This window comes from Salmo trutta, chromosome 25, assembly GCF_901001165.1.
Source record: "Salmo trutta chromosome 25, fSalTru1.1, whole genome shotgun sequence".
Taxonomy (NCBI): Eukaryota; Metazoa; Chordata; class Actinopteri; order Salmoniformes; family Salmonidae; genus Salmo; species Salmo trutta.
This window is the reverse complement of record NC_042981.1, coordinates 40,897,317-40,919,869: the sequence shown is the minus strand read 5'-3', so window position 1 is coordinate 40,919,869 and position 22,553 is coordinate 40,897,317. Positions and strand designations below refer to the sequence as shown.

Sequence of the window (22,553 nt, the reverse complement as noted above, 5' to 3'; positions counted from 1 at the left end):
TTCCATTGCCAGGCCAGATATGGACAAATACAGGGCCAGACAATTATTTTGAAATGTGGTTGGCAAGCTGGGCAACCAGGTATCAGCATTTTGATTTCCCCAAATTACCAGGTAGGTGGTTGCCAAAAAAAAGTTGCACGACCCACGGCAAAATGCCATTCTCGGGAGACTTTACAGAGTGACCCAATTATGGAAAAAGCCTATTCCTATTCCCAAAAGCCTGAAATGTATGAGTCTTTTATGAAAGGAGACTCATTCATTTGTAAATGATATGATATGCCATATTGTGCACTGACAGACCAAATTCATACACACGTTTCTTCTGCAAAGTTATCTGAAACTGCTGCCTTCCTGTACATTCATTCCACTTGGGTCTGTTGCTCTGTCATCATTTTGAAAGCAACGCCATGTGTTGAAACCTATGCTCTAATATTCAGAGTCTCATGTTCTTTTTCCCTTTTGAATTCGGCATGTTTCGCTCTTTATTCAGTTAGATTTGAGGAGAGGCGGGACTCTACAGCAGGGAAGGGCGTTCTTGTCACGGTCAGACCCTACTAGTCATGCAGGGGGTGGGTCCACCGGCGCAAAGGAAAACCCACATTTTTCATTGTTAGGGACACGGTGGAATGTGATGGTTTGATCCTACAGCGCAGGGAGTGGAGGGAAGAAACAACGAAGGCAGTTCAGGAGGAGAAAAAAAAACCTGTCCCGCTGATGTACCAGTAAAATCTGTGAAAGAACTTGTGTTCAGTCTTTGGTTCAAACCTACAGTCATCTTGTCGGAACTCATCGACACAAAGCGAATCAATTTGGGGACTATCGCAGATTTTCTTTTCATGGCAAGGTAGGTGAACTAGTGTTTTGATGAATATAAAACGACTTGTATTACTAAAGCAATGAACAAATGTAACGATGGTACTGTAACTTCACGAGTTCGACACGGGCAGGCACACTCCGAACTGCGGCAAGTTTTTACCCCTCCTCCCCCTGCTTTTCTGCCGCAGCTAAAACGAAGCCTCCATGAAACACCGGACTGCAGCTAAAAACTTGGGCCACGTTCAGTAGGCAAACGTGTGGAATGTTGCAGAATGAAATGTCACGAATAGAAGTGATGTGATTCCATATTATTCAAGTCCGAGAACATGTTTGTACAGTGCTATATATTTACAGATCCATGTATTTCAATATTTCTATCTGAACTTTCTACAACGTTGTGCCCTGCTGAGCAGCCAGCTGGTTAAGAATGTGTAGGAGTTTGAAGTTCTCCTCGTTTTAAGCGTTTGTAGATCACTGTGACTAAATGTTGCCTTTATCATTATGATTAAGAGTGGCTAGGACACTTACGTTCAGTGGGGATGTGCCAGTCTCTGGGTGGAATGTTGGGGTTTCTGAACAGGACATAAATATTTTCCTCGAAAGATGTATCATCCGGCTCAGGCGATTTCTTGAAATTAATTTGCAACACTAGTAGCCAGCCACCTTTCCACAATTCGAAAAATCCCACTGTCCACTTAAGGCAGCTACAGTCCACTGTCACTTTGAAGATTTAGTTCCCAGTATAGCCTAAAGTAGACAGTAAAATTGTGTATATACATACATACATACATACATACATACATACATACATACACACATACACACATACATACATACATTACAGGTCAACTGGTCTGAACAAGATGGCAGTAAAAGCCCGCTATCTATATTGACACTTGACATATCATATTTTAGCTGGTTCCCAAGTAGCCCAGTATTGGACTAAAGGAGCTTAACATTACTCCTTAGTCCAAGGACCTTACATGTTCTGTTTTAAGGGGTGAATTGCCTCTGGAAGCCATAACAGCCAAATACTCCATCTAAACATGAATCAATTCTCAATTGCGGTATGGTTCTAGGAACAGAAATCCCTCTACTTTCATATCACATCAACATTTCACAAACGCAAAATACACACTTACTGTAAACTGTTTTAACACAGCAGCCAACAGTATTTTTCAGTGACAACACTTTTGTGGGTTCTTGTCACCCACCTACAGAAGAGCCTTTGTCCAATGACTTATGTGTAATGTAATGGAACTGAGTCATGATCAAGGGCTAGTTCCTAAGTAGACTATGTTGACAGCCATAATTGGAATGATCTTCAAAACTTGACCTCTATGGATAAATTATCAAATGTATTTAGGTCATTGCTCAAATTGTGAATACAGCAGGGAATGATCAGCCTGATACATGATAGACAACTTCGAATTGCCTTAATTGATGGCAGGCGTCGTCCATTATTATTTGCATAGATCTACTTCACATGGGAAGGGAGCTTTCCAAAGATTCCACAAACTGGCTAAAGTTACGATTTCACTTTACCCCGATAGAGTAAGATGCACTAAGAGAGTAAGATGGCGCCGACAGACATAGCAGCTCTGCTTCTAGCTCGTAAGCAACTTTGCAGTATTTTTTTGTGTGTTATTTCTTACATTATTAGCCCAGAACGTTTTTTGTGTTATTACATATAGCCAGAAAGAACTTTTGGATATCAGAGTGGTGGTAACTCGCCAGCATTATGATCAGGATTATGACTTTCCTGAATTGGATCCTTTGTTCATACCCCCAAGGCAATTGAAATTATCCCAGAGACTGCTCCAAGACGCCACCAGCGGAGAAGAGGTATTCGGAGTGGACTTCTTGTCCGACTCAGGAGGCGTGCACACCATCCACTACTTCAGAGTATATTACTCACTAATGTTCAGTCTCTAGACAATAAAGTAGACAAGCTCAGGGCGAGGATCTCCTTCCAGAGAGACTTCAGGAACTGTAACATACTCTGTTTCACGGAATCATGGCTCACTCGGGATATACTGTCCCCGTCCATACAGGTTCTCAATACATCGCACAGACAGGAATAAACAACTCTCCGGGAAGTAGAAGGGTGGTGGGGTATGTTTTATGATTAACTACACATGGTGTGATTGTGATAACATACAGAAACTCAAGTCCTTTTGTTCACCCGACCTAAACTCGGCAAAAAAAAGAAACGTCCTTTCACTGTCAACTGCGTTTATTTTCAGCAAACTTAACATGTGTAAATATTTGTATGAACATAAGATTCGACAACAGAGACATAAACTGAACAAGTGTGACTAACAGAAATGTGACCAACAGAAATGGAAAATTGTCCCTGAACAAAGGGGGGTCAAAATCAAAAGTAACAGTCAGTATCTGGTGTGGCCACCAGCTGCATTAAGTACTGCAGTGCATCTGCTCCTCATGAACTGCACCAGATTTGCCAGTTCTTGCTGTGAGATGTTACCCCACTCTTCCACCAAGGCACCTGTAAGTTTACTGACATTTCTTGGGGGAATGGCCCAAGCCCTCACCCTCCGATCAAACAGGTCCCAGACGTTGCTCAATAGGAATGAGATCCGGGCTCTTCGCTGGCCATGGCAGAACACTGACATTCCTGTCTTGCAGGAATCACGCACAGAACGAGCAGTATGGCTGGTGGCATTGTCATGCTGGAGGGTCATGCCAGGATGAGCCTGCAGGAAGGGTACCACATGAGGGAGGAGGATGTCTTCCATATAATGCACAGCGTTGAGACTGCATGCAATGACACCAAGCTCAGTCCGATGATGCTGTGACACACCGCCCCAGACCATGACGGACCCTCCACCTCCAATCGATCCCGCTCCAGAGTACAGGCCTCGGTGTAACGCTCATTCCTTCGACGATAAACGCGAATCCAACCATCACACCTGGTGAGACAAAACCACGACTCGTCAGTGAAGAGCACTTTTTGCCAGTCCTGTCTGGTCCAGCGACGGTGGGTTTGTGCCCATAGGCAACGTTGTTGCCGGTGATGTCTGGTGAGGACCTGCCTTACAACAGGTCTACAAGCCCTCAGTCCAGCCTATTGCGGACAGTCTAAGCACTGATGGGGGGATTGTGCGTTCCTGGTGTAACTCGGGCAGTTGTTGTTGCCATCCTGTACCTGTCCTGCAGGTGTGATGTACCGATCCTGTGCAGGTGTTTTTACACATGGTCTGCCACAGCGAGGACAATCAGCTGTCCGTCCTGTCTCCCTGTAGCGCTGTCTTAGCCGTCTCACAGTACGGACATTGCAATTTATTGCCCTGGCCACATCTGCAGTCCTCATGCCTCCTTTCAGCATGGCTAAGGTAGGTTCACACAGATGAGCAGGGACCCTGGGCATCTTTCTTTTGGTGTTTTTCAGAGTCAGTAGAAAGGCCTCTTTAGTGTCCTAAGTTTTCATAGCTGTGACCTTAATTGCCTACTGACTGTAAGCTGTTAGTGTCTTAAGGACCTTTCCACAGGTGCATGTTCATTAATTGTTTATGGTTCATTGAACAAGCATGGGAAACAGTGTTAAACACTGTTTCCCATGCTTGTTCAACCCTTTACAATGAAGATCTGGGAAGTTACTTGGATTTTTATGAATTATCTTTGAAAGACAGTGACCTGAAAAAGGGACGTTTCTTTTTTTTTGCTGAGTTTAGAGTACCTCCCAATCAAATGCTGACCATATTACCTCCCAAGATAATTATCTTTGGTTATAGTCACAGCCGTGTATATTTCCCCTCAAGCCGATACCACGACGGCACTCAAGGAACTGCACTGGACTTTATGCAAACTGGAAACCACATATCCTGAGACCACATTTATTGTAACTGAGGATTTAAGCAAAGCAAATTTGAGTGAAACGCTACTGAAGTTCTATCAACACATTGACTGTAGTACTCGTGCTGGTAAAATACTCGACCACTGATACTCCCCCATTCGAAATGCCTACAAGGCCCTCCCCCACCCGCCCTTCGGCAAATCAGATTACGGCTCCATTTTGCTCCTCCCTTCCAATAGGCCGAAATTCAAACAGGAAGTACATGTGCTAAGGTCTACTCAACGCTGGTCTGACCAATTTGGAATCCATGCTTCAAGATTGTTTTGATTATGCGCACTGGGATATGTTCCGGGTAGCCTCTGAGAATAACATTGACGCGGTGACTGAGTTCATCAGGAAGTGTATAGGGGATGTTGTTCCCACTGTGACTATTAAAACCAACCCAAACCAGAAACATTGGAAAGATGGCAGCATTTGCACAAAACTGAAAGCGTGAACCACCCTATTTAACCATGGCAAGGTGACTGAGGATATTGTTTAATACAAAAAGTGTAGTTATTCCCTCCATCAGGCAATCAATCAGGCAAAACGTCAGTACAGAGACAAAGTGGAGTCGCAATTCAACAGCTCAACCACGAGACGTATGTGGCAGGGTCTACAGACAATCACGGATTACAAAGGGAAAACCAGACACGTCGTGGACACCGACGTCTTGCTCCTGGACAACCTAAAGACCTTTGCCCGCTTTGAGGATAACACAGTGCCACTGACGAGGCCCACTCCCAAGGTCTGTGGGCTCTTGTTCTCCGTGGCTGACGTGAGTAAGACATTTAAGCGTGTTAAACCTCACAAGGCTGCCGGCCCAGACGGCATCCCTAGCCACGGCCTCAAAGCATGCGCAGACCAGTTGGCTGGAGTGTTTGAATGTCTGTAATCTTTCCCAGTCTGCTGTCCCCAATTGCTTCAATATGTCCACCATGGTTCCTGTACCCAAGAAAGCAAAGGTAACTGAACTAAATCACTATCGCTACGTAGCACTTCTGTCATCATGAAGTGCTTTGAGAGGCTAGTTAAGGATCATATCACCTCTACCTTACCTGACACCCTAGATCCACTGCAATTTGCTTAACCCTAACCCTCCAAACTCATCATGAAGCTCGGGGCCCTGGGTCTGAACCCCGCCCTGTGCAACTGGGTCCTGTACTTCCTGACTGGCCGCCCCCAGGTGGTGAAGGAGGGAAACAACACCTCCACTACGCTGATCCTCAACACAGTAGCCCCACAAGGGTGCGTGCTCAGCCCCCTCCTGTACTCCCTGACTCTGTGGCCACGCACGCCTTCAACTCAATCATCAAGTTTGCAGACTACACAACAGTAGTAGGCCTGATTACCAACAATGACAAGACAGCCTACAGGGAGGAGGTGAGGGCCCTGTTGGAGTAGTGCCAGGAAAATAACCTCTCCCTCAACATCAACAAAATGAAGGAGCTGATCATGGACTTCAGGAAACAGCAGAGGGAGCACACCCCTATCCACATCGACGGGACCGCAGTAGAGAATGTGGAAAGCTTCCAGTTCCTCGGCATACACATCACTGACAATCTGAAATGGTCCACCTACACACCCACAAGGCCAAAAAGATCATCAAGGACATCAACCACCCGAGCCACGGCCTGTTCACCTCGCTATCATCCAGAAGGCAATGTCAGTACAGGTGCATCAAAGCTGGGACCGAGAGACTGAAAAAGAGCTTCTATCTCAAGGCCATCAGACTGTTAAATAGCCGTCACTAACCGGCTACCACCCGGTTACTCAATCCTGCACCTTAAAGGCTACTGCCCTATAGAGTCACTCGCCACTTTGATAATCTTTACATACTGCTTTACTCCTCTCATACAGTTGAAGTCGGAAGTTTACATACACTTAGGTTGGAGTCATTGAAACTCGTTTTTCAACAACTCCACAAATGTCTTGTTCACACTATAGTTTTGGCAAGTCGGTTAGGACATCTACTTTTGTGCATGACACAAGTCATTTTTCCAACAATTGTTTACAGACAGATTATTTCACTTAATTCACTGTATCAATTCCAGTGGGTCAGAAGTTTACATATACTAAGTTGACTGTGCCTTTTAACCAGCTTGGAAAATTCCAGAAAATGTCATGGCTTTAGAAGCTTCTGATTATTGACATAATTTCAGTCAATTGGAGGTGTGGATGTATTTCAAGGCCTACCTTCAAACTCAGTGCCTCTTTGCTTGACATCATGGGAAAATCAAAAGAAATCAGCCAAGACCTCAGAAAAGAATTGTAGACCTCCACAAGTCTGGTTCATCCTTGGGAGCAATTTCCAAACGCCTGAAGGTACCACATTCATCTGTACAAACAATAGTATGCAAGTAGAAACACCATGGGACCATACAGCCGTCATACCACGCAGGCGTCATACCGCTCGGGAAGGAGATGCATTCTGTCTCCTAGAGAGGAATGTACTTTGGTGTGAAAAGTGCAAATCAATCCCAAAACAACAGCAAAGGACCTTGTGAAGATGCTGGAGGAAACGGGTACAAAAGTATCTATATCCACAGTAAAACGAGTACTATATTGACATAACCTGAAAGGCCGCTCAGCAGGGAAGAAGCCATTGCTCCAAAACCACCATAAAAAAGCCAGACTATGGTTTGCAACTGTGCATGGGGACAAAGATTGTACTTTTTGGAGAAATGTCCTCTGGTCTGATGAAACAAAAATAGCACTGTTTGGCCATAATGACCATCGTTGTGTTTGGAGGAAAAAGGGGGAGGCTTGCAAGCCGAAGAACACCATCCCAACCGTGAAGCACCGGGGTGGCAGTATCATGTTGTGGGGGTGCTTTGATGCAGGAGGGATAGACAACAAATAGACAACAACCCCAAGCATACTTCCAAGTTGTGGCAAAATGGCTTAAGGACAACTAAGTCAAGGTATGGGAGTGGCCATCACAAAGCCCTGACCTCAATCCTATAGAAAATATATGGGCAGAACTGAAAAAGCGTGTGCGAACAAGGAGGCCTGCAAACCTGACTCAGTTACACCAGCTCTGTCAGGAGGAATGGGCCAAAATTCACCCAACTTATTGTGGGAAGCTTGTGGAAGGCTACATGAAACATTTGACCCAAGTTAAACAATTTAAAGGCAATGCTACCAAATACTAATTGAGTGTATGCAAACTTCTGACCCACTGGGAATGTGATGAAAGAAATAAAAGCTCAAATAAATCATTCTCTCTACTATTATTCTGACATTTCACATTCTTAAAATAAAGTGGTGATCCTAACTGACCTAAGACAGGGAATTTTTACTATGATGTCAGGAATTGTGAAAAACTGAGTTTAAATGTATTTGGCTAAGGTGTATGTAAACTTCTGACTTCAACTGTATGTACAGTGCAATTGGAAAGTATTCAGACCCCTAGACTTTTTCACATTTTTGTTACGTTATAGCTTTTATAAAATTGATTACATAGAGGAAAAAATGTATCTTCACACACTACCCCATAATGACAAAGCAAAAACAGATTTTAAAAAATCTTGCAAATGTATTAAACAGAAATGCCTTATTTACGTAAGTGTTCAGATCCTTTGCTATGAGACTCGTAATTGAGCTCAGGTGCATCCTGTTTCCATTGATCATCCTTGATATTTCTACAACTGGATTGGAGTCCACCAAAAAAAAATCTGTAGCATTGAAGGTTCCCTAGATGTGGCCTCCATCATTCTTAAATGGAAGAAGTTTGGAACCACCAAGACTCTTCCAAGAGCTGGCCGCCTGGCCAAACCAAGCAATCGGGGGAGAAGGGCATTGTTCAGGGAGGTAACCAAGAACCCAATGGTCACTGTGAATCATCTCCAGAGTTCCTCTGTGGAGATGGGAGAACCTTCCAAAAGGACAACCATCTCTACAGTACTCCTACAATCCAGCTGGAGAGATGGTTAAAAGTATTCAGACCCCTTTTTATTTATTAGTTTTTTATTCTAAAATGTATTAAATTGTTATTTCCCCTCATCAGTCTACACTCAATACCCCATATTAACAAAGCAAAAACAGGTTTTTAGAAATGTTAACAAAAAAAACGAAATACTGAAATATTTGTACTTTGAAGCACATTTTGGCAAGAATTACAGCTTCGAGTCTTCTTGGGTATGACGCTACAAGCTTGGCACACCTGTATATGAGGTGTTTCTCCCATTCTTATCTGTAGATCCTCTCAAGCGCTGTCAGGTTGGATGGGGAGTGTTCGATCGGGTTCAAGTCCGGGCTCTGGCTGGGACACTCAAGGACATTTAGAGACTTGTCCCGAAGCCACTCCAGCGTTGTCTTGGCTGTGTGCTTAGGGTCGTTGTCCTATTGGAAGGTGAACCTTTCCCCAGTCTGAGGTCCTGAGAGCTCTGGAGCAGGTTTTTATCAAAGATCTCTGTACTTTGCTCCGTTAATCTTTCCCTCGATCCTGACTAGTCTCCCAATCCCTGCCGCTGAAAACATCCCAACAGCATGATGCTGCCACCATGCTTCACCATAGGGATGGTGCCAAGTTTCCTCCAGACGTGACGCTTGGCATTCAGTCCGAAGAGTCTTTAGGTGCCTTTTGGCAAACTCCAAGTGGGCTGTCGTGTGCCTTTTTTACAGAGGTGTGGCTTCCGTCTGGCCGCTCTACCATGAAGGTTGTAGACACATTTCAAGGATGATCAATGGAAACAGGATGCACCGTAGCTCAATTTTTAGTCTCATAGCAAAGGAATACTTATGTAAATAAGATATTTCTGTTTATTTTTTTATACATTTGCAAAAATGTCAACCTGTTTTTCGTTTCGTCACAATGGGGCATAGTGTGTAGATTGAGGAAAACAATAAATATTGAATGAATTTTAGAATAGGGCTGTAATGTTACAAAATGTGGGAAAAGGGAAGGGGTCTGAATACTTTCCAAATGCACTGTAGGCTACATATAACGAGTGTCAAAGGAATGAGGTGCAACGCTGAGTCTGAACAGCAATGCTCCCCCAGCTGCAGTACAAGTAGCAGCAGTGGAATGGTAATCTGGAAGGTGGGGTCTGTGAAAAGAGAGCGAGGGAGAAAAATAGAGGGGACCTGCCTTGACCTGTTTCAGACATGAAGGCAAATTGCTGATCGCTTTCCAGTAAGTCCCAGAGCCAGTTACTAACTCTGCTACTGCTTCCACCCCTTCTGTTGGTGGGAACACAAGTACAATCAAGTTGGAATGGAAGATAGGCACAGCTGCATGCATTGGAGGGTCACTGTATGTGCATACAGGGCAATGACCTATCCCTTTCTGCGTAAGTAGGAATTCAGAAGTACACAGGCATTAATGTTGTAGATACAAACCACTTCCTACCTGGTAGACCTTACAGCCAAGGAAAAGGACATTTTATGTATTTTATGCTAAACTGTTGAGGTTACAAAGCAACCTTGACACTTGAATTGCAATCCCTTCATATCCTGCCTGTACGAACATTGACCAAGTGAACATGTTGGCCAAGTAGAGTACAATAACTAGTGCTGTCCTGTTCCACCTCCATTTGGACTCTTTGTGCCAGTCTACTGTAGCAAACTTTACTTTCACCTTTGACTGGTCACTTGGTAGGTCTCTGGTGTTTTTCCTTTTGGCGTTGTGTCACTCTTTCAGTTTATTTCTTCATAGTGTATATAACGTAGTATAAAGACTACTGCTGAGAATTTGAATCCTTACCGTTTGTAGAATTGACTTTTTATGCTATAGAGTGAAAGCAAGCGACGGGGCAGAGTTTGTTCAGTGGCCAAGTGTGTCGCCCATGCAAAGTAATAATTTCCCTCCTTCTCTCTTTTTACGAGCTGGGTTTACACATGATTCGTTTTCCACTTGATGGAAGCATGCAATGAAATGGCATCTGCTGCCTTTGGCTGAAACCAAAGGCTAATCATTATGGGTGTCCAATAAGTGTAATTATCAGACTTACTAGGCGGACCTGAGGATTACGGAGTAGCTCAATGACTAGTGTGGGGATTAAATTGAAAATGGTGGTTTTCTGCCTTTTGGCTTTTCAGACCACTTGGCACATTAAGGAGAAAGTGCTCTGGAGTTGGTGTATTATTGAACTGTAATGGCGTATAGCCCTTAATTTTATAAGTCTAAAATTGTATTTTAGTGAAGTGCTTTCACTCCTAGAATGCTACCCCTCCCTGGGACGGCATAGTCAACGATAGAGGATGTTTTTTTTTTATGGTTCTCCCTGAAATAGCACAGATTAGTCATATTGAGTTTAATGAAGCACACAGCCCACATGTATTGTGATAATGTAATAATGGCCTGAGTATCCGGGACGAGCTCGTGTTGACGCTACACAGGCCAGCTGGACACTGCTGCCTTAGCGCCGGCAAGGGGAATGGATTTATGCTTTTGACATTCCGTGTGTGTGTGTGTGTTAAGGAGGGTTATAAATGCCTCTATGGAGTCTGCTAACACTGGCTTCGCCTGTTGGGCTTTGCCTTTTGGGTCTGTTTATTGGTGTTTTTCTCCCAATGGTGCCTCTATGTTCAGGACCCTGGGAAGTGTTAGTGGCCCTTAACCCTTTTCCTGCCAGCCGCGCTTTTATCAGTGGCGGGTGGGTGACAGGGCTTGTCTCTTTGATTTCAGCTGGAGTTCAAACCACTTGTCTGTACTTTCTTGCAGTGCTTCTGATCGGTCTTCAGATCCTAGAGATTGAGATTGTCAGTAAAGCGTTCCCAGTTCACACCGCTGTTCACTCACTCATTAAAGAACGGCCTTTGACCTACTGGGGCAGATCCGTTGTCACTCCAAAGATGTCAGCCCGGGCAGACAACGCTATATTTACCCTGTACTGATCTACAGTATATTCCTGTATAGGCCAGGGTGACTTTGGCACTGGCAAGACTTATTCAGAATAGGTTTTTTTAGTTACTATACGTTATTGTTACCAAACAAACCAGATATAATGTTATTTTAATTTTACATTCCATTTCCACTACAACACAGTGAACTAGCCTCTGGGCACTGAAACCCAAGCCTGTGTCCATAGAGTCATGCAAAAGACTAATCGGGTATTTATCTCCTTTCCACCCAGACCCATTTATTCATTGTGATTTGAGAATAGGGTTGTTCCATTTGATTTCAATCACTTTTGGACCGAACCCCTTTAGATTTCAACAAAACTTAACCATACATATTTGCCCAGGGTAGAATTGGTCAAAAAGTAACTTTCTGGACTTGAATGCAAAAACATTTAGGGGATAGAGGTGCTCAAAGTTGGTCCATTTTGCATACCCCACCCAATCAGACATCCATGTCTTAATTGGTGGAAAATATAAACGGTTGAGTTTGATATAATTTAAAAGCTTACAAACAGGGTTGTCAAACTATTTGAGAATTTCTTGATTTAACAACCACAAATTCTCACAAATTGTAGTTTAGACCCTACTTTACGTGATCTGAGGTGTTTGTTGTGCCCACCATGGGTTAAGACACAGCATACACTTGAATGCAGGGTGAGTGTCATTTCAATCATAGAAATACAATACATGACCAAAAGTATGTGGACACCTGCTCGTCGATCATCTCATTCCAAAATCATGGGCATTAATATGGAGTTGGTTCCCCCTTTGCTGCTATAAAAGCCTCCGCTCTTCTGTGAAGGGTGTCCACTAGATGTTGGAATATTGCTGCGGGGACTTGCTCCCATTCAGCCACAAGAGCATTAGTGAGGTCGGGCACTGATGTTGGGCGATTAGGCTTGGCTCTTAGTCAGCGTTCCAATTCATCCCAAAGGTGTTCGATGGGGTTGAGGTCAGGGCTCTGTGCAGGGCAGTCGAGTTCTTCCACAATGATCTCAACATTTCAGTATAGACCTCGCTTTGTGCATCGGGGCATTGTCATGCTGAAACAGGAAAGGACCTTCCCCAAACTGTTGCCACAAAGTTGGAAGCACATATGCTGTAGCTTTAAGATTTCCCTTCACTGAAACTAAGGGGCCTAGCCCGAACCAGGAAAAATGGCCCCAGACCATAATTCCTCCTCCACCAAACTTTACAGTTGGCACTATGTATTGGGGCAGGTAGCGTTCTTTGAGACTTTTGAGCAAAAACATGCAGGGCTTGACATTTACCTGTCAATCCACTTGTCCTTGAGACAAGGATGTGACTGCAAATTTTTTGCTGTTTGATGAAAACCATTATAACAATGTTTTTCTTTGGAGATGGCATGGCTCTGTGCTCGATTTTATACACCTGTCAGCAACGGGTGTGGCTGAAATAACTGAATCCACTCATTTGAAGGGGTGTCCACATACTTTTGTATATACAGTTGAAGTCGGACGTTTACATACACTTAGGTTGGAGTCATTAACTCGTTTTTCAACCACTCCACAAATGTCTTGTTAACAAACTATAGTTTTGGCAAGTAGGTTAGGACATCAACTTTGTGCATGACACAAGTAATTTTTCCAACAATTGTTTCCAGACAGATTATTTCACTTATAATTCACTGTATCACAAATCCAGTGGGTCAGAAGTTTACATGCACTGAGTTGACTGTGCCTTTAAACATTTTGGAAATTCCAGAAAATGATGTCATGGCTTTTAATTGACATAAATTGAGTCAATTGGAGGTGTACCTGTGGATGTATTTCAAGGCCAACCTTCAAACTCAGTGCCTCTTTAGTTGACATCATGGGAAAATCAAAAGAAATGAGCCAAGAAAAATTGTAGACCTCCACAAGTCTGGTTCATCCTTGGGAGCAATTTCCAAACGCCTGAAGGTACCACATTCATCTGTACAAACAATAGTATGCAAGCATAAACACCATGGGACCACGCAGCCGTCATACCGCTCATGAAGGAGACACGTTCTGTCTCCTAGAGATGAACGAACTTTGGTGCGAAAAGTGCAAATCAATCCCAGAACAACAGCAAAGGACCTTGTGAAGATGCTGGAGGAAACGGGTACAAAAGTATCTATATCCACAGTAAAACGAGTCCTATGTCGACATAACCTGAAAGGCCGCTCAGCAAGGAAGAAGCCACTGCTTCAAAACCGCCATAAAAAAGCCAGACTATGGTTTGCAACTACACATGGGGACAAAGATCGTACATTTTGGAGAAATGTCCTCTGGTCTGATGAAACAAAAATAGAACTGTTTGGCCATAATGACCATTGTTATGTTTGGTAGAAAAGGGGGAAGCTTGCAAGCCAAAGAACACCATCCCAACCGTGAAGCACGGGGGTGGCAGCATCATGTTGTGGGGGTGCTTTGCTGCAGGAGGGACTGGTGCACTTCACAAAATAGGTGGCATCATGAGGCAGGAAAATTTTAATGGATTTATTAAAGCAACATCTCAAGACATCAGTCAGGAAGTTAAATATTGGTCGCAAATGGGTCTTCCAAATAGACAACGACCCCAAGCATACTTCCAAGTTGTGGCAAAATGGCTTAAGGACAACAAAGTCAAGGTATTGGAGTGGCCATCACAAACCCGGACCTCAATCCTATATAAAATGTGTGTGCTGAACTGAAAAAGCGTGTGCGAGCAAGGAGGCCTGCAAACCTGACTCAGTTACACCAGCTCTGTCAGGAGGAATGGGCCAAAAATTACCCAACATATTGTGGGAAGCTTGTGGAAGGCTACATGAAACGTTTGACCCAAGTTAAACAATTTGAAGGCAATTCTACCAAATACTAATTGAGTGTATGCAAACTTCTGACCCACTGGGAATGTGATGAAAGAAATAAAAGCTGAAATAAATAATTAATTACTATTATTCTGACATTTTACATTCTTAAAATAAAGTGGTGATCCTAACTGACCTAAGACAGGGAATTTCTACTAGGATTAAATGTCAGAAATTGTGAAACTGAGTTTTTAAATGTTTTTGGCTAAGATGTATGTAAACTTCCAACTTCAACTGTATAGTGTATAATTGATAGGTTGGACATATCCCTTTGAACCACAGCAATTTAACTGGTTCATGGAAATTGAATAGAAATGTTTACTTCTAATTACAAAGATGGCCACCGGTCCACCCACATGTCAACTTAAAAGGGGAATTTCTATTTTCTATATTTCAATAGGTTTCCTGTGGATGATTGACAGTATAGATCTGATCTTCCCATTCAAGTCAACATTCTCTGATGTGTGGACCTCCAAGTATGTTTGTGCTACCTTTTGAAAGTTGACATTTTAAATTGTATTCCCATTTTAGTACATTTATCAGCCAAAACATGACACCCACCCTGTATTTAAGAGCATGCTGTGTCTCAACTGGTGTCGGGTACAACAACACACACCTCAGATTATTTAAAATAGGATCTAAGCTACAACATATGCAGGGATAATTGACATTAAAAGTTTAAAAATTACTTTCATAAAACTTTTTAAAGAAATTATAAAATAGTTTGACAACCACTGTAAGCTTTTAAATGACATCAAACTCAGAAAAGTTTATCTTTTCCAGTGATGAAGACATGGATGCCTCATGGTAGGGTGGGGTATGAAACTGGGTCAACTTTGAGCACTTCTATCTCCTAAATATTTTGGCAATCAGAAAAAGTTACTTTCTGACCACTTCTACCATGGGCAAATATGTATAGAAAGTTTTCTTTTTTTGTTCAAATCAAAACTGTTGCGGTCAAGAAAGTAATTGAAATCAAATGGAATGACCCAATAATCCTGTGAGGGACACAATAGATTGCTTCTCGTGGTGTAGCTTTGCGCTATGGCTTAATCTAGGTCGCCTGTCACTGCTGTCATGCTATAGCATGTTTAACAGGGCTGTGACGTAAGGCCCAGGGGGGACTTGAGTTTCATTTGGTGTAAGTTAATTTAGCTTTTCAACCCTGAAACATTTTGGAACTGAAACATTTTGGTTTGAGTATGCCACAAGCGGCGAGGTGTGTGGTGGGGGGGGGGCAAGATACAATACGGCTAAGGGGCCAACATGATTGAGTCATGAGTGGCTTTGTTTTGGCGTGTCCTTTTTGCGGTGACTTTGGCCTCATTGGTGTCAAAGCATGCATGGGCTGCTCATTATTGGACGTTCCGATTGGATCTGGCAAACCTCTTTCAACCCACTGATGGGGGATTGATGCTCAGCCAAGCAGCAGGTGATTGTGGGTAGGCAGGGAAAGGACTCTTTGTGGAGTGACAAGAGCAGCGTTTTCTTGGTGGCCTGCTTTGATGGAGCACGTGGCTTTGTGATGTCAGTTACTCTCAATATAGTCAGAGCTCTGGGACCACAAGGATCATGATGAATCAACAAGTTGATCTGACCAGTTGATCAATGAACTCTTTTCTCAATGTAAGTGGGGCGGCAGGTAGCCTGGTGGTTAGAGCGTTGGGCCAGTAACCGAAAGGTTGCTAGATTGAATCCCAGAGCTGACAAGGTAAAAATATGTTGTTCTGTCCCTTAACAAGGCAGTTTAACCCACTGTTCCTAGGCTGTCATGGTAAATTAGACTTTGTTCTTAACTGACTTGCCTAGTTAAATAAAGTGCCTGTTCCTGGAATTCAACTGGATCAGAACTACTACATGTTGAGTTCCTTGTATACATTAGTGATGATTGACTATATATGATATTGTTTTTACTATCGCAAAATAGTTTTTGAGCTATTTAGCTGTGCCGGCACCAAAACTCTAGTATTTTCTGTTCATAGCTGCTTCTCCTTTTTTAAAATAGGGAGCCAATTTGTTTTCAGCACTTTTATTTCCATGACTGACCAAAACTCGTTTTCTCATGGCACTCTTGTCCTACTGCAGCGGACATATGGTGAGCAATATATTTGGAACATCGGATCGCAATAAAATCACAGTATCAAATCACAATACATATAGAATCGTGAGAATCACAATATATATCGTATCTAAAGTATAGTGATATTGTATCGTGAGGTCCCTAGCAATTCCCAGCTCTAGTATACATGTGGCTCTTTCTTACTCTTGCGACAAGCTAGCAATCCAGTATGTTAATACCAAGCTTTGGCAGATAACTGTTGTCCTTCCTTATAATTATGAGAGACCTCATGGCTCAAATAAAAGGCTCTATTTGAGTGTGCCCAATTGTAATAGTAAATATTTTCTTGCCTTTGTAGATGACAGGCTGTCTGCCTGACTAAACTGTTAGCATTAGCTGGCTTTTGCTAAGTTGACCTAAACTTGCCTCCTCTCTGAGGGGGAAGGTAAGAAACCACTTGAGCCAATAAATACTTCATTTTCACACCCTGCACTTTGTAGCTTTTCCGTTTCCCGTAGAAGGTGCCCTTGGGAAAATCTCTCCATGGCTTCCAAGTTTGTATTGTGAATTGATACAAGCTTTTGACAGACAGAGCGTTAACGGCTAGCATAACAGGTGTGATGTGTTTTGAATGTGAGGAATTGGTCAGAACAGAGACTGTAAAAAAAGACCTTTCTGGATTATTTACCCATATGATCCACTAGCTGTAAACCTACTGCTGCTTGGTCTTTATTTTGGTCTCTACCTCCACCTCACTTGTTTGTTACTGTTTTTAATGTAAGTTTTTTTTTTTTTTTTTTACGGCCTACTTTTTGGTCAGTACAAGGAGGCTACAGAGGTGATTAAAACATATTGCCTCAGATTTTTTTACTGAAGTTTCTCAGGCATCTTTTATGGCACCTATATCTGAAATCGTTACGGATTATCCAAAAATTGAGGCTCACGCATCAGATTTACAAAAAGTTTCGTTGCCCCAGTAGTTCATATTTATGGACCTCCAAAGCCTGCTATCCTCCATCATAGCCTAAATGAACCGACCTGTAAACCATGTGAAGGCATTTCGAAAGGAAGGAATGTTCAGAAGGGGGTAAACTTTCATTTGGCCTGTTTAGCAATCCTCCATTTTTTTTTAATCATTGAAACAGACGAATTTTGTTGATGTTGCTGCGACACCAGAATAGAATACGTTTCCTCCTTAGTTACATGATGACTCGTTTTATGTTTTAGATTTTTCTGTGTTGGTGCATTTTAAAGGGGCAACAAAAACATTTCCCACCCATTATCTCCGGCTCCCGACGTGTCCCTTTCGGCAGTTCTCACACGAGGAGTCCACCTTCCTTTTCAGCTTGTTCCAGGAGTATTTTTGGAAGTCATTGAAAAGAGAAATCTGAACCGTTTATCTTTAAAAGGGATGTATGGATAGAGACTTGTTATTAATGTCCTTAACATTGTGTGTGTTAAGGTTGGGCGACATTACGATAGCATCGTCTATCGACTATGATTGACAGGCATCGTCTATCAATGGGGATGACATCGTGACGTGACAGATGACGGTTCAGCCTATTTGAACTTGGCTGGCGCCCCACAATAAAGAGCGGAGTCTCCCAGTGCACTGCAGGACAGCACACAAGTGACACTCCAAGTAATTTGCCTAGTCTTTTTCAATAAATATGTGATACAGAACACAGTAGAGGAATGTAGGCCAGAAAGAGTGGAGAATTCCAGCAATGTCCAGTCGGATATCGTTTCTATCTGTCGGATGCATGGGCTTTAGGCAATAGTCTAAACCTATTATAACGGACACTCCTTAACTATCTTGTTTGGCTGTAAAAAAATGTCAGAACTTAGCCTATATTCCATTCTCTCTCCATTCGAGAGTCTATATGAAGGCTATGCTTCATCGTTTTATGCATGGCTTTCTCCCGATCAAACGACAAGTTCCATTCAAAATATTATTTGAATAGGCTATTATCAATCACAGCTTTATGATACCTAGAACAAACAATATTATTTCTTTTTCTATTTTATGAGACAATGCAATGATTTAGTTCTGAAGATGGTAGACTACTTCTCTCCAGCCCATGATGTCACTATGATAAGGCAGCCCGTTCCTCATCAAACAGTCGGTGCTCCATGACCGCGCGCCTCAGACACACACACACACACACACACACACACACAAACCTGCTCCATGCTGAAGCTACTCCATCAGAAAGGAAAATTTAGAAAATAGATTTGTATTATTTGGGGCCTCTCACTAGAATTTTACAGTTGTTTATACTCTGAACTAGAGCTGGGACGATAAACCGAAAATTATCGACACCGACCATACTGATCACTTATCACAGGCATTTTCGCTGATAACGTTCATTACGATAAGTAGCATATACTAGAGAAATGTGAAGATTGAAATGAAATAAGTTTGCTGATATGGGTGATTTGTTAATATGACAATAGATGGCTACAACCATTTGTAGTAGTTTAAAGGATAATAATAAAAATCTGGTGCACATTGTTATAAAGTTATCGTTCTATTTGTTGTTATCGCATCAATTCAGGCAATTTATCGCGATATGGATTTGTCCATATCACTCAGCTCTACACAGAGCACTATGCCATTTTGAGTATTGTAATCGGTCTCTTTCAACTCCCGCACCATGGTATTTGAGCTAGACAAATGTTCCAAAGCATCTCTTTTAACGATATTTGGTCGCTTACTTTCTGCTGCCTTTTTGGTCGAGATGGTCCTCAGTTTTTAGTTCTCCAGAGGGCAGGTCGGTCCAGCCTCACCAGGAGTTCATCTGGGGACTCGTGTTGGAGTTCGGTCTCTTACAGGGCTAGCTAGCTGCTGCTGTGCTTTCTTAGGAACTCTGAGAAGACATTGACAGCAAATGTGTGGTTGACTGACTTTGCCAGAAGTGCCTCAAGATTGTACTCGTGCTTCAAAGTGTGTGAGGTGAGAATGGATGGTGATGGATAGGGAGAGACGTGGGTAAAATGTGTAATTTTCCATTCTTGGCAGTTCCTCCTTAACTCGTTCCATGCCTTGCTGCTATGTTTAGTTTTTAACTTTTTGGGCAGCTGGATTCTAGTTTTCACCATAGGGAAAGAGGGAGGATTGGAGAGAAGAAGCGAGTGGGCTGTGATTAGTGTATTTGGTGTTTTGAGAGAGTGAGAGGGCATCTGGTTAACAACCTGGAGCAACTATCAACCAACCCACCTCATTATAATTTAGCCACAGAGAGAGCCCTGCCTGCTATAGCCAAGTAACCCATATAAATAGAATCTGGTCATTTTATTTATATGGCGTACAGTGCCTTCAGAAAGTATTCACACCCCTTGATTTGATTTAAAATTAATGAATTGTAATTTTTGTCAACGATCTACACAAAATACTCTGTCAAAGTGGAGGAAACATTTTTAAAATTGTAAAAAATGTATGAAAATTACCCCCCTGAGTTAATACATGTTAGAATCTCCTTTGGCAGTGATTACAGCTGTGAGTCTTTCTGGGTAAGTTTCTAAGCGCTTTGCACACCTGGATTGTACAAAATTATTATTTTTTCAAATGTTCAAGCTCAGTCAAGTTTGTTGTAGATCATTGCCATTTTCAAGTCTTGCCATAGATTTTCAAGTAGATTTAAGTCAACTGTAACTAGGCCACTCGGGAACATTCAATGTTGTCTTGGTAAGCAACTCCAGTGTATATTTGGTCTTGTGTTTTAGGTTATTGTCCTGCTGAAAGGTGAATTTGTCTCCCAGTGTCTGTTGGAAAGCAGACTGAACCAGGTTTTCCTTTGGGTTTTGACTGTGATATTCCATTTATTTTTATTCTGAAAAAACTTCCTAGTCCTTGCCGATGACAATCATAACATGATGTATGCACCACCATACTTGAAAATATGAAGTAGTATTCAGTGATGTTGGATTTGCGCCAAACAACACTTAGTATTGAGGATAAAATGTTAATTTCTTAGCCAAGTTTTGTGCAGTTTTACTTTAGTGCCTTATTGCAAACAGGATGCATGTTTTAGAATATTTTTATTCTGTACAGGCTTCCTTCTTTTCACTCTGTCATTTAGGTTAGTATAGTGGAGTAACTACACTGTTCTTATTCAGATTTTTTAAACTGCAATGTTGGTTAGGGGCTTGTAAGTAAGCATTTCACTAAGGTCTACACCTGTTGTATTCACGGCATGTGACCAATAAAATGTGATTTGTTGATCCATCCGCAGTTTTCTCCTATCACAGCCATTAAACTCTGTAACCGTTTTAAAGTCACCATTGGTCTCATGGTGAAATCCCTGAACGGTTTCCTTCCTCTCCGGCAACTGAGTTAGGAAGGACACCTGTATCTTTATAGTGACTGGGTGTGTTGATACACCATCCAAAGTGTAATTCATAAAATCACCATGCTCAAAAGGATATTCAATGTCTGTTTTATATATTTTTACCCATCTACCAGTAGGTGCCCTTTGCAAGGTATTGGAAAAACCTCCCTGGTTTTGTGGTTGAATCCGTGTTTGAAATTAATTGTTCGACTGAGGTACCTTACAATTATCTGTATGTGTGGGGTACAGAGATGAGGTAGTCATTCAAAAATAATGTTAAACACTATTATTGCACACAGAGTGAGTCCATAAAACATATGTGTCTTGTTAAGAATATTTTTACTCCTGAAGTTTTTTAGGATTGCCATAACAAAGGTGCTGAATACTTATTGACAAAATACATTTCAGCTTTTATTGGTTAATTCATTTGTAAAAATGAATTCCAATTTGACATGGGGTATTGTGTGTAGGCCAGTAACACAAAATCTCAATTTAATTGATTTTAAATTCAGGCTGTAACACAACAAAATGTGTAAAAAGTAAAGCGGTGTGAATACTTTCTGAAGGCACTGTAAGCCAACAAAAGCCCCAGGTAAACAAACCATCTTGGTCTTACACCCACTCTTCCTCAGGTCCTCTCTGTTATCAGCCGAAAGAGGAGCAGGAAGGAGGGAGAGCTGCTGGACTGCATGTGAATGAGTCCTCACTGAGTGATGTCACTCGGCACCTGAGATAACAGCCGTGGCCTCCGTCCAGCCTTGGGATCCAGGAAGGGGGGGGGGTGTTTATGACCCGTTGGCTCACGTTGCTGTGGCAACCACCCTGCATGTTTTACACATGCCTATCAGGCTGTGTGTGTGTGTGTGTGTGTGTGTGTGTGTGTGTGTGTGTGTGTGTGTGTGTGTCAGTCGCACTGTAACACATGCGTGTGAAAGAGGGAGAAAGCGAGGGAGCGCTTCTGGAAGCCAGCTTAGTCTGGCTGAATGACAGAAATCCCTCTTCTGTCCTGACCCTGCAGATAGAGAGAACGAAAGGGGGGAGAGAGAGCAGGAGGGTGGGAGAGGGATGGCACAGACACCTGTATCAACATCCACCCCCATAACTGGTTTTATAAATCCACTGCCTCTGTTGGTTCGCAGGCAGGCAGAACCATGGTTTGTGCTGGTTGCCTGGAGGGAGGGGGGGAGGGGGGGCGGGGGTGGAGCAGTAAGTAACAGAACACTGAGAAAGTACCTTCAAAGAAAATATGGTGCTTTCCCTATTCTTGTCATTTGTAATACTCCTACTCCAGATCATGTATCCAAGTCTTTGGAGGCTAGCAAGGTTAAAGGGCAACTCTGCCACTTTTCTACCTCATTCATCATCTACCTCATTCATTATCTCTAGGAACCAAACCAATGTCTACCTACAGTACCAGTCAAAAGTTTGGACACACCTACTCATTCTAGGGTTTTCTTTTCTTTTTACTATTTTCTACATTGTAGAATAATAGTGAAGACATCAAAACTATGAAATAACACATGGAATCATGCAGTTACCAAAAAGTGTTAAACAAATCAAAATATATTTTATATTTGAGATTATTCAAAGTAGCCACCCTTTGTCTAATGACAGCTTTGCACACTCTTGGGATTCTCTCAACCAGCTTCATGAGGTAGTCACCTGGAATGCATTTCAATTAACAGGTGTGCCTTGTTAAAAGTTAATTTGTTCAATGTCTTTCCTTGCGTTTAAGCCAATCAGTTGTGTTGTGACAAGGTAGGGGTGGTATACAGAAGATAGCCCTATTTGGTAAAAGACCAAGTCCATATT

At 42.4% G+C, this 22,553-nt stretch overlaps 1 protein-coding gene across 3 annotated transcripts in view; it reads left to right on the top strand.

Annotated features, from left to right (window-relative positions):
- The first annotated feature begins 535 nt into the window (after positions 1–535).
- The window catches only part of LOC115162574 (leucine zipper protein 1), an 87,827-nt gene continuing 65,809 nt past the window's right edge, over positions 536–22,553 (top strand). For 2 of the 3 annotated variants that reach the window (XM_029714013.1, XM_029714015.1), the window contains exon 1: positions 537–844. The gene's annotated coding sequence lies outside the window, so the exon portion shown is untranslated. Of the gene's footprint in view, positions 845–22,553 lie in introns of all 3 variants that reach the window. The other variant, XM_029714014.1, reaches the window with a different exon arrangement.